This window comes from Protopterus annectens, chromosome 5.part0 (assembly GCF_019279795.1).
Source record: "Protopterus annectens isolate FY-2018-M chromosome 5.part0, PAN1.0, whole genome shotgun sequence".
Lineage (NCBI taxonomy): Eukaryota > Metazoa > Chordata > Ceratodontiformes > Protopteridae > Protopterus > Protopterus annectens.
The window spans coordinates 675,901,287-675,915,026 of NC_056735.1; the positions used below are offsets into that span (position 1 = coordinate 675,901,287).

Here is a 13,740-nt window from a genome sequence, read left to right on the forward strand (position 1 = left end):
ATGTAGTTTAGTTTGTTTGATTGTGGGGAGGAGTTTTGTGTTTGTGTGTGTGTACTGTATCTCGGAGTTAGAATATATAAGTAGGGGGTGTGGGGGGCTTGTCCCCCCTGCTTATATGCAGTTGATTGTGGGGGGAGTTTTGCATTTGTGCGTGTACTGTATGACTAGCACTGTTTCGGGATTCTGAATTTCGCGGTTGTGTGTTTTCAGATTTGAGAGTTGTGCTTGGGTTTTCGGCTTTGTGATTTCGAAATACTGAAATTCGGGATTTCCGTATTTCGAAATTACAAAGTGGACCCATCTATTTATATATATTATGTTTTGGCAAAATTTCATTCTTTCTGCAAAACCTGCTTAATTTAATACATAGTCATGGGGTAGCCAGGGCACACTACTGCACTCAAAACATTACAAAACAAAAGAACTAATCCTCAACAGGAAGCCAACCCATCAGAGGTGTGTGTGTGTGAACACACACACACACAGGTAACTTGGAGGAATGGAAATATACCCATGGCACATCACTGAGACGTGGGAGGAAATGGGAAAATTTAGCAAAAGCACCATGTGGATAAAGATGATGGATGTGCAGACACTGTACATACATTCTGAAAAATACAAGCCAATGGTTTTAATATAGGACAATTATAATAGCTTTTTCTCATCATTCTCATGATGCCACATAATTCTTATTTTACTATTTTAATGTATGTTTTTGTTTTCAGTCATAATGCCATAGATTTTTTTCAGGTAAATGAACTGGTTATCAAAGCTCCTTTTCAGAACATTCTTGCCAGAAGGGCAAGGGTAAATAGTTGAACACAAAATGAGCAGTTGAAATTTCAAGTACCCAATGCATCTGCATTTATTTTTTTTTTTGGTGCGTGGGATAAAAAAAATATCTGCAGACCATACAAACTTAACACGGAGAGTGACCAGAAGTCAGCATCGAACCCTTGACCCAAAACTAAAGCTATGAAACAGAGATCTTAACCACTGTACTACCTGCTGCCAAAACATAGAAAGATTAATCGTATGAAAAACATGCAAACATTGTAAACCATAACCTAAAAATACAGTACAAATATGGGACATCCGTGATGGATGGACACAGACAGGATCTAATCATGCACTTTTCAAGTTATCAAACTTGGGAGGAGAAAGGGTAAACTACCATTACATTTCTGATGAAAGGAAAGCCGTTCGTAATTGTAAAGTATGCCCCTATTTGCAGAATGCTATGAATTACCACGCGAAAGAGAGGAACAGCAGGGGAATTTGAGAATTAAGATATATATTAAATCAGATTATTCCCTGTAGACAAAATTGCATGCTTTACTAAATGAGCCGCCAATCACTCATAATGAGGTTTAAAAAAAACATGGTAAACAATGCAAAAGAGGACTGCGGGAACTGAACCCACAAATACGATGCAAATCTCTTAGTTTCAATTCTTGGTGATTACGGTTCCCGACTGACGGTAAGGTACTCTCATCTTCTCTGCCACACACGCATACGCACACGCAAACGTGTTATGCAGTAAGCAGAAGAAATCATTACTGTTACTAGCCACCTAATGGCAAAATTCCAGAGAAAGATAAACGTAAATTAACTTTATTCCTTCAAAATGTCAAACAGTACCTTGTAAGTAGGTATTCTTGAACCGCTGTCTTGTTTCATTTATTAATGACCCTTTCTCCTGCTGGAAAAAAGGTCGAAAATATACATATTAGCAAAAAACTACATACAGAACATTAAACAGATAAATATAAAGAAGTTGCTTACAATTAATAATTGCAATTAAAATTTATATAAAAAACTCACATCCGCCATATTCAGTAGTCCACTCTACCCAAAAGAGTGTTTTTGTACCCAAAAGGTTCTGTGTGAATGGGTACTTGGAAACAGTTGCCTTATTCAGAAATTTAAACTAAGGGTCTGCGACGTGTATCATTACTGTACTTTATTTTTCTTTACTTCCTGTTTCGATGTGAATTTCCCATAATGCTATGCATACGAGGTCGCGGTGTATTCGGAATCGGATAGGTTATTGAAGTAATGGGGAAAAAATAACCACGTTGGGTAAATTTTCTCGTGTTTAATAGTAAGATGATGTTCTCGTACTTGAATTGGTGATATAGGCTGTATATGCACTGCATTTAAGTTAGGTGGAGATAATTAAGGACTGTAAGTTTCTTTTTTACTTATTTTTTTTGGCATTCTTTACACTCGTGGATTTCCTGAAAGTTGAGTTAATGATGCATGTTCATTGCTTAAAGTGTATTAACGGCATCAGTCATTATTACTCTAGTTGCTGAAACAGATTGCTATAGAAGGACGTTCACTCTTGTTGGTAGGGACCACCAAATTGGCTTCCTTTTTTTGGAGGAGAGCGTCTTGGTTCCATTGGGTATGGAGAGATCCATGGATTTGTGTACATGTTCATACAGTGCATTGGTGTATGATTCAGTGGTCAAGCAACTGTTTTCCATTTGCATGGGTGCTGTGAAGTTAGCCACCTCTGTTTTTAGGAGCCCAAAGTTAGCTTTGGAGAAGTTTTACATGGTGGTATCCTTTGCGGGGCGGCGGGTGGAGGGAAGTGAATATCCAAGGTGATTAGTTTGTGGTCGGATCTAACCAGTGAACAGTTAACTATTGGTGTACAACAGTGGTCGATCATGTTGGTAATGACCAGGTCAAAGATGTTGCTACCTCTAGTGGGGGTAAGAACAAGCTGGTCCAGGACATTGGAATTAATGAATTCCAGGAAACGTTGGGAAAGTGTATTGGTACATGAGTAGTTTTCCCATTTAACAGAGGGGTAGTTGAAGTTGCCCAGTATGCAATTGTTAGGTTGGACCCTAATATTCCCCAGGGTGATTAGGAACGCGGAGTGTGAGTCTTGGGACATGGTTGGGGACCTATAGCAGGCTACAACCAGAATTGCTGTCTTACCCAATGTTAGCTGCACCTGAAGTATCTCTGATGTGTTATGTTGGGCTACCAGTCTGGAGGTGCGCATCCTTTATGAATATGGAAACGCCACTGTCTTTGGAGCTTTGGTCCAAGTTCTGAGGCCAAAAGATGTGGAATGAGTTATTGCCTGGTAGTGCAGGGGTTCTTTCTGCTGCCTTGAACCAGGTCTCTGTTACAGCCCAAATGTCGATGTTCTCCATTTTAAAGAGTGCTTTGAGCAAATGTATTTTGAGATTTAGACTTCTAGTGTTGAGTAGCATAACCCTCAGACTGCATTTGTTTGTAGCTGTTGCGGTGGTAATTTGGTCTTTGGAACACCACCTAAAAAAGGCACTATATGGGGTGGCAAGAGCCTTGGCCAGTATTCGGAAGCCCAGGGGTGACAGATGCAGGCCATCTCTGGCAGAGCATCGAGGTGTGTCAGTCATGTTATACCAGGTAGACAGATACTGGATCCCCTTAGAATGACACCAGAAATTTAGCCATTTGTTGAAATCCAGTCATTTTCTGCTTGTACTGTGGCATCATTCTGGGTGATGGTAGGAGGCTGCTCAGGGCTAGCATCATACCTGCCTGGGTTACATAATCTGAGAGCTCCACCATGTCTCTTTTCATGTAGTCCAGGGAGGTACATCTCAGGTCATTCATACCCACATGTACAATGACAGAGTCATATTTGTACCTGTTGCTGAGGGACCTGTGTGCATGCGTTATGTGGTAGATCCTGGCACCTGACAGGCAGCTCTTACTTTCTCCTTATTCACAGTAGTGAGTGGAACATCAGTGTGCCTCACTATCGAGTTACCTATGACTAGTGTGTGTTGGGCATGCTGTTTTTCCTTAGGAGCTTTGGTTGACTGGCACACTGTTTAGGAGAGTTATGTATCCGTGATTAATGTTGTGTTGTGGTGGTCAAGTGTGTTTCTGCCTTGGAGGTCTCTGCTGTTTGGATAGATTTTTATTGAGAGCCTCCACGAAGATGGATGTGTGGTTTGTGTTTTTATGTGAAGGCAGTGCTGGTGTGTGTTCTGGAGGGCTATGTGTTCCATGTGGTGTGGTGTGGTGCAAGTGTTGACCTTCTGTTTGTGCCCAGATATTCCGGTCTTGGGTGGAAAGTGCGTGGCTCCCAATTTGGATATATAAGTGATTCTCTCACAAGTCTGAGTGTTGGGAGGTAAGAGGAGAGGGTTGTCAGTGTACATAACAACCTCTCTTTTGACCACAACATTGCCACTGTGGTCAAGAAAGTCCTTCTGTGTGGCACATCTCATTACTAAGGGTTTTGCATCCAGGAAGAAGGAGGTGATTGTTTCCCTCTACTCTTCTCTCATTAGGCCAGTCATTAAGTACAATGCCCCATTTGGCATGTACCTCACTAGATACCTGCAACAACTGGAGAGGCTGCAAAAGTAACTCACAAAGATGATCCTAAGCCTTAAATACTTGTCCTATATGGACAGACTCAAAAAACTCCCAACTGTTCTCTGTCTCATATTGCCTACTTGCAGGCAGTCTCTGCTTGACTTACAAAGCCATGTCTAACCCAGCTCTGTTAGAAATGCTACATCTAAAGAAATCCCAATCCTTCCGCACCATACGCGACCTCATAACCACAATCAACAGAACATGCTGGAGGGACATGTTCATAACCCAGAGACTGTCCATACTCTGGAATAGACTTCACATACATGTCAAGCAGAGCACCTCACTGGCCCTCTTCAAAAGAAATCTTGATGAGTGGATGGGAAATAGAAAATTCACCCTGGGGATCACTCCAATGGCTCTGCTTGACAGAGGCACTGGGAACAACGGTCGGGGGGCACGATGCCAGGGTAATCCTATGGGCCAGGCTTGTAAAGGCTCCAGGGCCATTAGCCTAGCCCAAGTTCACCAGGTTAATAGGGGAAAGCACAGGGAAATGGCCTTTATATATATATATATATATATATATATATATATATATATATATATATATATATATATATAAATAAACAAAGAGAGTGAGATAGACATAAAGATACTGAGACTTGTGGGAATTATTATTGTATCAGCAACTGGGAAAGTAGACTGGTCAGCACAATCTGCGACACAGCAGGGGCCCCTTAGAGAAAACCAACAGAATTACAGTAGACGAGTAACCTTTCAGTGCACTTGTAAACCAGGAATGTGCACTGCATGTGTATCGTGAATAGAAAGACATGCATTATGAGATATGCAGAATATATAAAGAAGGTATAGATATTCATGAATGCTTGAATTTCAAACCAGTCAGTAAAACAGGTAGAGGCAATTTTATCATAATCTTTCTTTGCATTCTTGTGGTTATGTGTTACATACATACATATGCACATGCATACAGAAAAAGCGATTATAACCAGTCAAGATATAGGATGACCAAGGGCATGAGACTTTGGTCAAAGCATGAAATGTTTAATGTCTTATAAAAAAATGGACCGTGGTAGTATGCTAATAGTGGTAATAAAAAGTATATGAGAAAAAGCTTATACTGCATTTGCCTCATCTGTGAAATGCTAGAGAGTGTAAACTAACTGCACTTCAGTCAAGCCTTCAGCAAAGGTGTACAAGCTCAAAATATTAAAGCAAAATAAATGGTAGAAACAAAGTGAAAAAAGAAAACCATGGCGATGCAATCTGAATACTAGAAATAGTCATGGTATGATGTCTGAAGGATAACATACAGCAAGAGCTAATTAGAAAAAAAAAACCTTTACAACAGTTCTTAGATTGCATCTCAAAGATGACTGTCATTGTTGGGAGATAAACAGGGAATAATATGTTAGATACTGGGCAGTTTTTATTGCAAGCACAACCGGCCAAAGCAGTATTGTGCTGTAAAATGAGGAAAAATGTGTTCGATTATAAAAGTGCAGCTAGATGAATGCAAGCAACACCAACAGCAAGATATGAATCAAATAATTGCCAGTGCATGAAAAAAGATTTGTAGTAACAAACATGAAACAGAAATACTACTGCCTAGGCCTGAATAATTATTAGACCTTGTTTATCAAATAGTAAAGTACATAGCAATTCGGCGCTAAAGAGGCAGCAGTTCTGAGTGTGACAAGACAGGTTATCTAGCTGAGTGAAATGCAGTGATTCCAGCTAATCTAATTGCCATAGATGGGGGAAGGTAAACAGAAAAGGACATACTTGAAATGTAACCTTTTCACACTTCCTCTAAGAAAGCCACCCCTGCTGAGAGTTTGTGCAGTGTAATCTGACCTGCAGTATGGTAAGAAGGCAGTTTGAAAACCTTGCCTCTGGGTGATCATGTGACTTACACAGTGCTAAAATGTAAACAAACTGCTCAAGCAAAAAATCTGAGCTAGTGCCTCTTTAAGCCTTTACTCCTGCTCTATAGCAAAACTATGGAACTCCCTCCCTGCCTTTGACTGTCAAAACTGCTACTAACCTACACTCCTTAAAAACTTCTATAAAAATAGTTCAACAAAGCTTGGATTTGCTCATGTATGACCCCAGGCTGAGGTACTCGTATACCCTTTTCTACCTGTACTCTCTCTATGCCCACTACTAACCTACCCTACCCTCCTTTTCTCTACACATACTCCTCTGAGGTTACAATCATACCTCTTCTCTTCTACATCTATTCCTACTATACTGTCTATCACACCCTACCCTTTTCTACTTGTTCTATCCTACGCTTTCACCAATATAATCTATTAACATATTTCATGACCTCTCGAATATTAATAATCATTATGATAATCATCTGTTATGTAACCAAGGCTGCATTTTCCTATTGTCAGGCTTTCCATATAATTTTTGCTTGAACACTATGCCTTTATTATGTCTGTTGTGTTCTCATTCTGACAAACTACTTCTGTTAACCATATTTATCTGGAGCTTTTCTCCCCAGGCCTCTGCTGAAGATGGGTACATTATGACCTAGTTGGACTTTCCCTGTAAACAAATGCCAAATAAATAAATAAGTGTACTAGCACCTTCAGATTTGCTTCTTTTTTAAAATGTATGTATGAGAATTCCAGGTTACACTTGTCTCAAATTGAAATCCTTCTTTGTATAGAGATGTGGACTACGTGTTTGCAGACCCTTACCGTGTCCTGCAGAATCGTTTTACTTATTTGTTAAGTTTGTACAGTATAGTGTACCCTTTCTAGAGTTTGTATTTTAACCAGTTATTTAATGGCATCCGATTAGCTGATATGTAGAAAGTGAAAATGACAAATAGCTTAATGTGACACTCCCATATCCTTTCAAATTGTTATAACCTACCTTTCCAGATTCATCCACTTCAGACTGATACATGACTCGGTTTCCATTGGAAACAAAACCATCATTTGGGTCCAATGTTCCTTAAGTTTCCAACTCTCCCTTAAAAGAACTCGGTAGGAAAAAAGTATTATATAAAATTACAGGAAGTTAACTCATTCACACTTACAGTGCAAATTACATTGTTTATTGTGTCATGCCTGCAGTACTAACTGTGGTGGCTGCCTTGTGCTGCCTATGTGGTAGTTCATGGGTACAGAGTTTTTACCAAAGGGGGATGACATTGCACTTTTTGGCATTGAGCGTAAAGCCATGGCTCTGACACCAGGCGTCTGTCTCAGTGAGGCCCTTCTGTATGATGTCCACATCATTTGGGGACTTGACTATGGCTCCTAGTTTGCAGTCATCTGCGAACTTCGTTAGCCTGTGCTTCAGAGAAGTAGATACCAAACAGGAGAGGTCCCAGGATGGAACCCTGTGGTACTCCACTTGTCACTGCTTTGAGGTCGGATTTGGAGTCTGCAACTTTTACAGTGTGGGTTCTGTCAGTGCGCCAGTTGGAATGTAGTCTTCAATTAAAGATTTAACAACAGGCATCAATAAAATTTTAGGATTTTTGCTCCTCCACATAGGGGGTGTCCGATCAAAGTTTGACAGGTCTACTTTTAATATAGAAGCCAAATGATCCTATGAGTTCCGGTAGCATTATCAGTTAGTGTACAGGAAGTTAATATGAATATATGTAAGCCTTACACTTTAAAGAGAACTCTAAAAATATGGGATTAAAATATGGGAATGGTTTTAGTATGGATGGAGGGACCAGGCTGCCCTTATAGGATCATAGGAAATTACTAGGCTATTGGACCTGAGGCCCTTGTAAACCTAGCCAAGAGTTTAGCCCATGTTTAGACAAATCAGCACCTGATGCCCCTGTCAAGCAGGGACACGGGTGGAATCCCAGGGATGTATTTTCTGTTTCCCATTAAGTTATCCAGGTTTTTAATTCAAGAAGGGCTGTGATTATGCATGTACAAACAGTAGGATCTTCTTTCCGTAGTATTGTCAAAGAAATTCAGTTGCCAACAAAAAATAATGAATTTTGAATTTTTGATTAGCTTTAAGTTTACAGTGACTATCTCTAAATTGTTTGTTTCACGGAACATCTATACTGAATACTGAAAGTAGTTGTTTCAGGTATAACTTTAAAGTTTAGTAACAGTTTTTCTTCCGGTGCCAATTGCATTTACTTGATATGGAAATTCTAGTTTTAGTATGCAGCTTCTGAGCTGTTTTTGGAATTGCCAGCTGTTAGTTTTTCTAGCATTTATTAAGTAAGATTGTATATTGAAGGTCATGTAAATGCACAGTATACGAGCCAGAGTGTTTATAAATGAAGCATAAGCTTATGCTTGTTTGGCAGCTGAATAGTGTTTACATTCATAGAATCATATGAAATTACTAGGCTATCAACCGGGAGATCATTTCAAGGCTAGCTGTTTCATCGCAATGTAATACCATAGAAATGCTAGTCAATACCCAAGATTGCATTGACTGACTATGTCCAGGAGAGTTGTGGACCCTATCCCCGGTAAGAATTTATGGTGCCGCATCTATTTGTCCAGGTTCCTCTTGAAAAGTGTCTTTTTCACATGAATTGGTAGCCTATTCCAAAGACGCAGCAGTCACTGGGAGACAAGTCTGTCCCTCCAGCATGTCCTATTTAAGTCACAGGCCATATTAAGTTCCCTGGAATGGGTAGCCCTAGTCCCATTTGAGGTCCCTGGAACAGGTAGCCCTAGTCCCATTTGATTTATCATTATGCAGCAAATTCATTAGGTTTGGGTCTGAGATTGCTCTGTATGCCAGGCATAAGTCTCCCCTAAGAAGTTTATATGATACAGAGTATAGTAACAGGGACTTTAGTTGGTCTACTTAAGGCATGTATTGGAGTCCCTTGATCTTTCTGTTAGAAACCTCTGAGGTGTCTCCAATTGCTGCAGGTGCTTTGTACGGTAGGTGCTGAATGGGGTGTTATACTCAATTATGAGCCTGATTAGTGCCGAGTAAAGAGGAGTTATAACCTCTCTTGCTGTTGAGGCAATGCCTGTACTAATCAAGTATGCTACGTCAAAAGTCTTCCTTACTACATTAGGTACATGATTTTCGAAGTTAAGGTTGCAGTCAACTTGTGATCCCAGATTCCTTACCACTTCATGGGTATTTAGGGTATTGTTGTTGATTTGATAGTGTGAAGGGGCATTGTTTGTACCAAAGGGAATGATGATGCATTTCTTTGCATTCAATCTGAGACCATGACTAAGACACCAGTCCTTGATCTGCATAAGACCCTTCTGGAGTATGCTGCCATCATTTGGGGATTTGAAAATTGCACCCAGTTTGCAGTCATCTGCAAGCTTGGTCAGCCCCAACCCCTTAGTTTTAACCTAGACTTTTGAGAAGTATATACCAAACAGTAGGGGGCCCAGCACTGACCCCTGTGGCACTCCTCTGGTGACAGGTCTGCTGGTTAATGTGGAGTCACCCACTTTGATAGCGTGTGTCTGGTTTCCGAGCCAGTTGGCAACCCATCTTACAACAAAAGGTTTTACATTTAGTTTGCTAAGTTTATCATCAATGCCCGAGCATGAGATTGTGTCGAAAGTCTTTGCCAAACTGAGGTATGCTGTGTGCTCAGATTTCCCCTTGTCAGTGGCCTTGGTCACAATTTTGAAGAAATCCACCAGGTTTAACAAGTAGGATCTGCCCTTGACGAAGCCGAATTGGGTAGGATCCACGGCTTGGAGGTCACCTATGCCTTTATTGTGAGGTCCATAATAATAGTTTCCATAATAAAACAATATTTGTCATATAAGCCAAAAAAAACCAAATCACATGATTTAATATCCAAGAGAGAGAGATTGTAAATTAATTTGAAAAAAATATTTTGGAATACAAATCTTAAGCAAAATGAAGAGACTGTAGCTCTGAAGTCTATGTATGCATTCTGACAACTTATTTGTGCATCAAAGGATTTTCATTGTAAATGTATAAAATTCAACAAACCAGCAACCATCTTAAGCATACACCCAACACCTCAGACCTTACCCACTCCATATGCTTGACGGAAGATTTGTGTATACTCAAAATAGCACAAAATCTTCTAAATAAAACCTATCAAAATAAGCTTTGTAAGTCAAAAAGCACCTGTGCCCAACATGCTGTCACCCAGCAGCCCATTGCATACTCATTCAGCATTCAAACATTAGTTATTTAGAAAAGATGTCTTTATTCTGTCATTGCTACTGTAGTTTTTATGAGCAGTTGCAACCATCAGTATTTCTTATGGTAGAATGCTAGATGCTTCCAGTTTATCATCATATAATGGGTGATAGTCAGAATGCCAAAAGGAATGATGATGGTGATACGGGGAGGAAGCTCAAGAAATAAGGACAGACTGGGATTTTGGATGCAGACTGTTAAGGAGAACAACAAAAATAATACAGAGTATTATATTCATAAAATAGTAGAGTGTATTCTAAGAACTGAACCAGCACGAGAATGGAGAAAAGAGATTCTGCCAATAGGGATACAGATAATAGGCAAGAGGGGTCTGGAATTTATTGGAGAAAACTGGCAAAGGAACTAAGGTATTGGGAGCAAATAATTAGAAAGGGAAAGGTCATAGAATGGGAAGAGGCCAAGAATTGATTTGGAATGCAGGTTAGAGGTTGCCTTCCTTATCAATGATTGATATCAGAGTATAGGCAAAGAGAAGGAAATAGGAGGTCCTAAATGAAAGACCAGCACTGGTGGAGTTTTTAATAGAATCTAGAACAGCAGCTGTTGTTAAAAAAAGAATATTTAGTAGAGCATATAAAATATTGCATGATAATTATAAGAATCAATCAGAGGAGCTTAGAAAGGATTGGGAAGAGAGACTGGATAAGCAATTCACAAAGAGACAGTGGGGTATATATATGTATATCTCCCAAATATGCAACAAAGTCTAGAAGATGTATGATCTTTGCCTGGAAGTGTTTACATAGGTATTTGTATACCCTAAGCAGACTCCAAAGAGATTTTCCTCAGGTGGATAGCAAGTGTTGGAGGTGTGATGGGCAAGAAAGAGGTGTCTGGGAATATATTTTTTGGAGTGTAATGAGCTGGCAGACTTTAAACATTCCCTGCAGTCCTCTCTGTCTGAGATGCTGGATGAGCAGATTGGATTGACTGGGGAGATGATTTTTTTTTGAGCTTTGATACAGAATTGGAATTGCCTAGACCTAGTGAATAAAACCTTGCTGAATCTAATTATGGTGGCTGCCAAAAAATCAGTTACTAGAAAATGGAAATCAAAGTCTAGCCCAACTTTACTAGAAGTAATGAATCTGGTAACATAGATAAAACAACTGGAATTGGGATCATTAGAAAAAGGAAGGAGCAAACTACATAGGAAAATGGGAATTGTGGGAACAATATATGCAGAGAAGGAACAAGGTTTAAGAGGCAGAATTTGAATGAGCCATATAATGCTTAACTGACAGTGACTGGGTAGAGTATAAGTGATGTATAATGTTTGCGACTACAGTTGTTTCAATGGTGTCTGTGATGTACATTGTTTGCAACTAAAGTGGTGTCAATGTTTGTTTTTCATTTATATAAATGTAAGATTGCCTGTGTCATACATGATAATTTAATAAAGATGTTTATTGAAAAAAATATGCCAAAATAAAATCCTCTTGAGTAAGAGATTTGCATATCTTAAATACAAAATTATAATTGTGGTAGCTGTAAAGTAAGCATAATCCAGAGAATAATATATGTCCATTCATCCATCCACCACCGTTTTACCATTTTTGCACATGGAGTTGAGGTAACACTTCAACAGTGACCATCATCTAGAGCCAAGTCTCACAGCACCGAGTGGCTAGCCCTGCCATGGCTGTTTTTCCATACCAAACACTCAAATGCATGCACTCACCTGTGGCCAGTTTAGAATGGCCAATCCACTTACTGCATGTGGTTTGGAATGTGGGAAGACAGTGTAGCACCCCGAAGGCACCCTAGCCAAGAATCGACTGGAGAACCTTTTGCTGTGAGGAGAAGGCGCTATCCACTGTGCCACCCTATGTCCACTATTTATGCACTATTAACCTAATGCAGTAATTCTTTTTCATTATGTTTAGTAATAGAAACTGTAATAGTGATATAAAAATCCTGAAAAACAGTAAAGAAAAAAAAATGAAGTTGTACTGAGAATTAAGCTTGCCTCTCTCAATTATTACAAAAGTATTTTTGCATTTATTGATAGAACACAGCGACATTTGTAGGCATCATTCACAATCCATTTCCCCCATAGCTGCAGTTTCCAGATTCTGTAAGTAATTTTATTTATAGAAGGAAACGGTATTTGTTGATCAGGATCAGCACCTGTATGTACAGATATCAAAGTATGGTCACCAGTTTTGCTCCAAACATAGCTCTAAAAGTATCTTTGATCAGTTGTAAGTGGAGTTAATAAAATAAATAGATCTATTCTATAGCAAAAGCAATTAAAAGGAAACATCTAAAGTGATGATTCCAATTATAACAGAGCTTGATGTACAGTTCAACCTGTAGCATTTCAATGAAGAACATTCAGCATTAAAGTACACAGAAGGAAACTCCTGAAATTAAAGAAAAGCAAAGGTTTTAAAAAGCATATATTTTGTAATGCACAGAAAGGTATTCTCTTAAAAAGCAACAAAGCCGCATTTTAAGCATTGATATTATGGAACAAGTGTACATAATACTTAGTTACTATTATTAGTAGAATTTTAAATGTGTAAAAAGTTATTAAATATCGCAAGAAATTCTTCAGTATTATATAGTGCAACAAACAATATTTTAATGAAGAAAAACTTGGCTGAATTTTTATCCTTTGTTAGTCTTAATAAAAAATATTAAACTTGGCAAAAATAGGTAAAAGTAGAAAAATTAGTCAAGCATATGTCACCATAAGGGAAACATGATTCTTTACTTTCTCAAATAAGTACAATACCCTAATATTACATTGTCAGCTTATAATGTTTACTTTTGAAGAAGTAAACTGAACAGTTGAGCAAGAAAAAAAAGTGCTTCTAGACCTTGCCTTAAAATGTTGCTGTTTTTCCAAGTATTATAAAGTTACTTAGTTTAAGAAATTGCAGCTTTTAAATTCATCAGGCAAATTCCATGCAGTTTCATCCAAATTAATACAACCATTTTAAATCCTATTGAAAAAGAGGGGCTACATTAGGCATATCATTGACAAAAAAGTTTGCAAATTAGGTGTGAAGCTTCTTTGGGTGAGTCCATTGAATGCATCCAATTATTTACTTGGAAATGTTAAGTTGCAGGATACTTATTTGAAGACACATAAGTCTTTAGATTACGGATTGTATTAGCCAGAAAGATTTTTTTTTCTTTATTATATGTTGGGGAAAATCTTGAGTGATTTTTAAGCTGCAGATC

General features: G+C 38.8%; 1 protein-coding gene across 2 annotated transcripts in view; it reads left to right on the plus strand.

Moving 5' to 3' along the window:
• The first annotated feature begins 2,034 nt into the window (after positions 1 to 2,034).
• Positions 2,035 to 13,740, plus strand: part of FANCB (FA complementation group B) — a 489,492-nt gene continuing 477,786 nt past the window's right edge. For both annotated transcript variants that reach the window (XM_044072523.1, XM_044072524.1), the window contains exon 1: positions 2,035 to 2,187. The gene's annotated coding sequence lies outside the window, so the exon portion shown is untranslated. The remainder of the gene's footprint in view (positions 2,188 to 13,740) is intronic.